This window comes from Pyrus communis, chromosome 4 (assembly GCF_963583255.1).
Source record: "Pyrus communis chromosome 4, drPyrComm1.1, whole genome shotgun sequence".
NCBI classification, from domain to species: domain Eukaryota; kingdom Viridiplantae; phylum Streptophyta; class Magnoliopsida; order Rosales; family Rosaceae; genus Pyrus; species Pyrus communis.
In genome coordinates this window covers 12,914,174-12,922,414 of record NC_084806.1, presented here as the reverse complement: position 1 = coordinate 12,922,414, position 8,241 = coordinate 12,914,174, and the positions used below count along the sequence as shown (strand labels likewise).

Here is an 8,241-nt window from a genome sequence, read left to right as displayed (position 1 = left end):
ATTTCTCGTGGCGTTGTTGAAGCTTGAAAAGGCTTTTGTTATTCGGAAATGGTGGCTCTCTTTTGAGCAAACCAAACGCATTGTTGTTATTTTTAGGTCCAAAAGCCCAAGGCAGAAGAGAAACATCGGCTTCTGCTTTGGTAAAGCCAGCAAGACTCAAGAGTGTTCATTCTCGAGACTTTTGTGCCAATAATAAAACCACGTATGTATGGTTTATCATACGTATCATTATTTGATTGGCACGGAACTTTATAGGTGTTGCTTCTTCCGTGTGATTGCAGTTATGGCTATTTCTGATAAAAGCAGCCAAGCCAGATATCGATGATGAAAAAGAGACATATTTATCTATAGCCATATGCTTTTGTGAAAACTTGAACGCAAGGCCACGAGGAGCAGAGATTCTCTCTTCATAAAGAAAAGAAAATGAGAGATTCTCTCATTTCATCATTTTATCACATGCCAATCATTTATCAGATGGATACTTTTTGGATACATGACAAACATTAACTAAACAGTCACGTAATTAGTACTAAATATTATTTTCAAGAGAGAATCTCTCTTAAAATATAAATGCAAAACATGACACACGGGTGTATGCACTTAACGATGAGAACAATGGCACATGGGGGTGAGCATCAAATGGACCAAACCAACCAAACTGACCGGTCCGAACCGTATTAGTTAGTTTGGTTTAGTTTTGACCAAGAAAAAAGTCAAACAATTTTAAAACTGAACAGAACTAATTTACTTTTGGTTTGGTTTCGTTTTGACACTTTTGAAACCAACCAAAACCCTGAACCGACCATGTATATTTTAGTTATTAATTAATTTGTTTTACACATGTCAACCAAAACCCTGAACCGACCATGTATATTTTAGTTATTAATTAATTTGTTTTACACATGTCAACTTATTATAGGTTATTTAGAGGTCTCACTGTACACATATTATAAGTTGTAATGAATATTAGCAATTAGGAGATTTATGACTATTATGCAAAAAGTATGGCTTGACAGGAATCCCACGCAACCATGCAATAGCTGCCATAAATATCAAGAGAGAAAAACTAGAGGGCTATGTCGATGCTTATTATTCGAAGGCACAGTACTTGGAAGTGTATTCTCATTTAGTAATGCTGATAAATGAGATGTCTTTGTGGGAGGAAACTGAAAACCTACCAATATTGCCTTTAGCTTATACAAGGCAACTTGGAAGGCCGAGGAAGAGGAGAAACAAAGAGGCTGTTGAGAGGGACGATAAGGGTGAACAAACTTCCACAAACTCAACCAATAATCCTCAAGGTCCTCCTCAACCACTTAAGTTAGGAAGGAAAGGGCAAGGTAGTTTGAAATGTACCATATGCAAAAAGGGAGAACATAATGCAAGAACCCATCCTATACATCTTCCTCCAAGGGACAAACAGGTAACATTTTCTACTTTATGTGGTTTTTTAAATCCTTTAATATCATTTCAGATTCTTAATCATTTAAATTGCTTTGTAGGCATCCACATCTGCTCAAGGACAATCACCATCAACGAATCATCCACATCTGCTCAAGGACAATCACCATCAACGAATCCAGCCAAAGTTGCAACTAGAAAGAGGACAAGGAAAACAAAGGTAAAAACCTAACAATTTCCTTAGTTGTAAAACATTTGGATTTAGTTAAAAACCTTACTTTGTCTCTTATAGTTTTAATGAACTTTGGATTTAGGCATCACAATTAGTAGTTGAATCATCTAGAGGCACCAAGCAGAGAAAGACCAAGCAAACCAATAAACGAATCATCCAAAGGCACTAAGCATAGAAATACAAAGCAATCCAACCTCTAGCTTTTTTGCACACATGGTTGTTTTTTGTAAAGGAATTGTAATGCTAGAATAGGTTTTATGCATCCAGTAGGTCTTTTGTGAATTGAATTGATGATGTAGCAGGTTTTTATGAATTTAGTAGGTTTTGTAATGTTGGTTGGAGATGCTAGATGAATTCAGTTAGTTTTTTTAATAGGTTTATGAATTTCTGGATAATTAAGCAGGTTTTATGCATAATTTGGCCCATTTCATATTTTTCTTCATAAATGATGAGTAGTTTGTGCTTGAATACACTAGTTTTGTTGTGGTTATATCATTATTTTTGGGTGAGATTTTTCAAATTTGGGGTCAAGGATGATAATCTATGCTTAAAATGATAATCTATGTTCATTTTTGGCGAGAAAACTTTGGGTGTGGTGCGACATGGAATCCATCTGGGTGAGGAACTGGGCCCCGCATCAAGTCAGGTCAACATTTAATTGAGAAATTCACAGACAAACTAACGGAGGTATAACTTTGCAACAAATTCTAAAGATGATGTATGACATTGTCATTTTAAAATATGAGGTATGATAGTGTGGTTTGACCTATAGTTAATGTAGTTTTGTATAATTTACCTAAAAAGAAATGAGTGGTGGAAACATAAATATCATTACTACCTTATACTCGGATGGAGCTACATTAGCAAGAACCTATGCTAGACCTTTTGAAGCCCCCTTGGACGTTAGAAAGTGGAGCACATAAAAATTGGTAAACACAACGGTGTTGGACTATACTCGGCAAGAATTTGTTTAAATTTGGAATTTATAACATTCCCAACATTAAGAAAAAATAATATGAAACTTCTACAAAAGCCTTAAAAATAGAAATTCTTAGAAACTAACCTAATTTGAAACAAGTAAAAAGTAAAAAGACATACATCTTCATCCCCCTAAAATTAGAGCTTGAGACTAACAAAAAACTGCAATAACAAAGCGCTCTAATACCCACAACAAGCCAGCCAGCGTCGGTGTTAATCTATTTCAACCAAAGATCTATAACATGAAGTAAATAAATACATAAAGGGTTTTTATCACAAATGGTTCCTAAGATTGATCGAACTCATCATTTTGATCTCTCACTTTCAAAATCAATCAATGTCATCCCTGACATTCATTACTGCACATCAATTTGGTCATTCTGTTAAGATTTCATCACCTATTCTGTTAGTTTATATGTGAGACCCACAAATTCAATAAAATGGTGACACGTGGATTACACAAAATAAGGGTTTTTATCATAAATGGTCCCTGACATTGATCAAACTCCTCATTTTGGTCCCTGAGTTTCAAAAATTAATAAATTTGGTCCTTGACTTTCAATACCACATGTTAATTTAATCCTTCCATTAAAGTTTTGTCAATATTTTTTGTCACACTAATCCAATCATCTGGCGCCGCATGAATTAACTATAAGAAACTATTTTTTTTAAGATTTATAAATAAAAGTAAAATAAAAAACAAAAACCAAAACTAGCCATATGATTGGATTAGTGGGACCACATTAGCACACAAACAAAAAATATTAAGGAAATTTTTTAAGGAATGACTAAATTGATGTACGGTAGTGAAAGTTAGGGACCAAATTTATTGGTTTTTGAAACTCAAGGACCAAAATGAGGAGTTTAATCAATGTCAGGGAGCATTTGCAAAAAAAAAAAACACCCTTATTTTGGGTAATCCACATGTCACCATTTCATTGGATTTGTGGGTCCCACATACAAACTAATAGAATAGTTGAGGGATCTTAACGGAAGGGCCAAACTGATGTGGAGTAGTGAATCTTAGAGATGACATTTATTGATTTTGAAAGTGAAGGACCAAAATGATGAGTTTGATCAATCTCAGGGACCATTTGTGATAAAAACTCATACATAAATAAGTAACCAATGATGAATACTAAAGGCAGTAACACAAACAAAAAAATGCCCATATTGAGACATAGAAACAGGGAATGAAAAGAAAAATAAAGAGCAAATGATAGAAATCAGCAGAAACTTTTCGTTTCAAAAACTAATACAGCTCCTATATAATCATATCATCAGCCTTAGCTATGTATAAAACGTTAAAGTTTGGTTGGCATGTTGTAGCGGATTGAATTGTGCAAAATTATCCTTCGCATTATCGTGCATTTGGATAAGTTATATTGTGTACGGTGCCATACTAGAATGTCCTAATAACAAGTTCAATGCGGTTTACGAATATAAATGAAGAAAAGAGGGATTGAGCAACCAACAGCTCTATAACTAACGAAAAGAAAAGGTTTCATACAGAGAAGTTGGATCAAGCACATTTGTTAGTTATCAAAATGATTATGACACATAAATTTAGTCTATCCATGAATGAAAACACAAATGCCGAATTTGATTCCTTGGCATAGTGTTGTAACCTACTGTCAACTTTTGCAATACAGATCAAAGTAACGTGTGGTCCTTCGAGTGCAAACTATTGAGCAATTCCGAATGTAAATACTAGTCTAAAGTTTTTAACATACCCTATGAATTTCTATAATTCCATTGAGCAAAAGTTCGATTACCAGCTGCGTAAGAGATTTTGGTTTTTCCATTCCAAGAACTTCTATTCCTCAGGCTAAAAGCAAACAATGCACGTCTGGTTTGATGTTATATTGGGGTAATGGGTTACACTCACATCTGCGGACTATGCATTACGTTCAAATTCAAAAAGCAAAATGCAATTAATTGAAGCATCCTTATCAAAATTGTAATGAAGCAAGTAACATATCTAGAATGCATCTAAATTTCACAAAAGAAATTTGACACTTTGAAGCTCTATTGGCAAAGTCTCAACCCCTTCTCTTATAGCCAACTACTATCGCCTTCTAAATAAGCTTTTATGAAAGCAACCATAACCTCTCCAACAAACCTCCTCATGGGCTGCCTAGAATTCCCATTTTTGCATAAACAATACGTAGCTTTCCCTGTAATCCCCTTGGTATGATCATTTAGCATGTCAAGATGGCCATAATCCTTTGCCACAAAATAACAAGCCAGTTTCCAGCATTCATTGAAGAAGTCCTCATGGTTTACACCCTTTGGAGCACAAGGAGGAAACAAAATGTTCCTTTTCACTTCACCTAAACCTGAACCAATCACCATCACAGGCATCTCAAGATCGAATGACTGAGGAACATAGGTTAACATCGGTGGAGGGGTTTGTTTCCCTGTGTCCATTCCATCCACTGGGTCAATGCCTATTAGGGTTGAAAACTTCAAGCTGGTGCTAGTTTCTTCTTTCCCTAAAGCTAGTGCAAACGAAACCTTGCCTTTGCGGCTATGGCCAGCGAGTGCTAGCTTGCTTAGATTTGCCTGAACATTGGGTGGAAGCAAGGGCTAAAGTCCTTCAGATAACCAGTTTATTATTGCAGCTGTGGACTTGATCTCATCACTTGAGTTTGGTCCAACTATGGTATATAACTGTTAAGAACAAAGATCAATTACTTGTCAATAAAACAAAATTAGATGCATTCTAAAGAATTATAACATTTTAACCTGTGACAGTCGCACTCGAAAATGTTTTGTGAAGCATGTGAGTCTCTTAAACTCATCTTAATGTGAACAGAAAATTTGAATGAGTGAAAGCCCAAGCTTTCTAGTTGGCTAATTTCTAGACTTTGTATAATATGTGTCTGTAATAATTAGTCTTGAATTTCGGTTTAATCCTAAGTTTTAGGTCTAAGTGAAGAAGATTTGGGGCTTGTTTGGAAGTGTTTTTAAAATAATTGAAGGTGCTTTTAAAGAAAAAATTTGGGTTCTGAAAGCATTTAAAATGTTATCTCAAAGAAGCACCAATTATGTGCTTATTTCGGAAAGCACTTTAAGTGCTTTTTCAAGATTCATTAGCATTTTGACTAAGGATTGGTTCCAAAAATATTTTTAAAACACTTCTAAACAAGTCTTTGGTTTGCACGGCAACATCATTGAAGTTGATTTCGTGAACTTCTTAAGGTAAAAATCACATGCATTCATTTAGGAAATCATGTTTATGTGATTGAACTTTATTTGGACTGTGAGATCAAATATGTTAACGTTAAGAACCCATTTGATATGAAAGATTTAAGGGACTCAGAGTTTTTTTTTGGGTAGTTTTTGTAGGAAAGTATATTTGAGTCATTTGTGAGAAAAAAAGAAAGATTGACAGATTATCTTTGATTGAAGTTCTATTTCTTAGGCTTCAATTTCTCATTAAATAAAAAAGTCTGTATTGTTGAAATTTACTTTTGCATATTCTAAGAATACATGTGCTGCATGTTGAGGGCAAAGGTCTGTTCTCTTCTAGGGTTAAATTTTGACTGCAATCTTTGTGAGGCTTTAGAAATCAGGTGATCATCATATCATATAATTCACCTGTGAAACAAAACTGTGTGCATCCTTTACTTGTGAGGAGGATCATCTGTGCCAAACACATTCATCTAAAAGCAGGCAAAGTAAGAACGGCGTTCTACAATAACCAAAGTACAGGAGGGAACTTCAAGTGTAGTAAGTGTCTGTTGAGTCTTGTACAAGTCTTTTTTCCTTAGTGGATCGTGATTACCTAGTTGTGTCCTCTGAGGGTTTTCTCATCATTTGTTTAAGAGTTTTTTCCTCATAAAATATTTTGTTCTTAGTTTTAATTTATTGCTGTTTCTGTTTATTATGTCGTAGGATTATTGAAATTGCGATCCGTAAAAGTTAGGTTTTCAATGAGAGTTTCGGTTTAGTATGCAAAAAAGTGGACTTCAATGATCAAAAATAGAAAAAGACAGTAATTTAGATCCTAGTATCTATCTGACAAAGGATTGAGCCACTTGGGAGTTTTCAGTTCATACGATATACCAATCAAGACATGTAATATTTTCGCTTTGTTTACTTGAAAACTTAGTCCCCAACAAGACAAAAGAAGCCTCCAGTGCGTGTGGCTTACACTTTGTACTGATTTGATACTGGGATGCTTTTATAAAAAGTAGGTATAAAAAAAAACTGAACACAAAAAGGTGTTTGGTAAATACTTAAAAACAGCTTATTTTTACAGTTTTGGGTGAAAAAAACTAAAAATGTGAAGCAGCAAAAATGAGCTTATTCTCACAGCACATCAATACCAATCCAGCCTTTTATCTTACAGACTAAGGCAACTATTGACAGTGACTAGCGCAAGTGGCCAGCAATAGCCTTGTATTTGGGTCCTGTATATGTTCTTTTTTCTCTTCACTGATAGAGAACTGATTTTTGCACTCATTTTTTGTCCACCTACGCTCCATTTTCTTTTATCCCATTTGAATTGAATAAGTTGAAGATAATCAAGGGACAAAAACAAAGGGAAAAGTGCATCGGTGAAACGAAGTTTGAAAATTATTACCCAACCAATATTGCTTGTATCAGACACCTCTATCTTCCAGTAGCTAATAAAATGCAAATGCTTATAAGATAATTGGAAAAAATGGAAGGTTTAGTATGCTAATTAAGTTAATTCTACCAGACTAAAATTAAGAATAATTGAACTGATCATAAAAACTATGGTATGTGTAATTGTACAGAGGGTCTAAAGGCACAATTGAAATACTATTTGATTGGAGAGAGAGAGAGAGAGAGAGAGAGAGAGAGAAACCTGAGGGGCAATGACAATGAAGCCATGAGAAGCGATGTGGTTGATAAGCTGAGAGTAGAAAGAGTTAGAGAGAAGGTAACCATGGAGGAGCAGCAACATCGGTAACTTTCCAGTAGCTTCACAAGGCATGCCAATCAATAGAGGTTTTGGAGGCGAAGGATTTTTAGGAGGAATTGACGACGACGACGACAACGACGACTTGGTTTTGCTGCTGCATGCACTCCTCTCTGCTGCTTCAACTATCTGGAGGACTACGTTGTATTTTCCAATTTCAAAAACATTTGTGCCAGATCTGGCAATCGAAGAAGAAGAAGTGGAGGAGGACATGACTGTCATGGTAAAAGCATAAAATTTTTTGTTTGCAAACGCTTTAGGATAATGGCATGAATTTACAACCTCACCTGTGATAAGTTGAAGTTTTTATCGTTGAGGACCAATGTCTCAAGATATTTACAAGGCTGAATGCTAAAGCGACCTCAAAGAGGTTTAATTTCTGACCCAAATATGTTTTCCTTGAAGTTGGACTGTTCTACATTTCATATTTGGGTGCACTCTCAAGGTCTAGGCCATAATGGATTCTGTATTGGGGCCAAATCTGTATGTTGAGTTAGGTTGGCTTAGGATAATATGAAGGGATTTTTGTTGTTGGACACTCTACATGCAAACAATAACACGTTTTTTTAACTTCTCACACACTATACACACAAAATCTTTATTTATTAACTTCACATTCCATAATTACCATTAGTCAAACTATCCATTCACTTTTAGCTTTTAGAGTAAACATGAG

At 35.1% G+C, this 8,241-nt stretch overlaps 1 pseudogene; it reads right to left on the bottom strand.

Annotated features, from left to right (window-relative positions):
- Nucleotides 1–3,931: 3,931 nt before the first annotated feature.
- On the bottom strand, nucleotides 3,932–7,802 carry LOC137730489 (chlorophyllase-2-like; annotated as a pseudogene).
- Nucleotides 7,803–8,241: the final 439 nt, after the last annotated feature.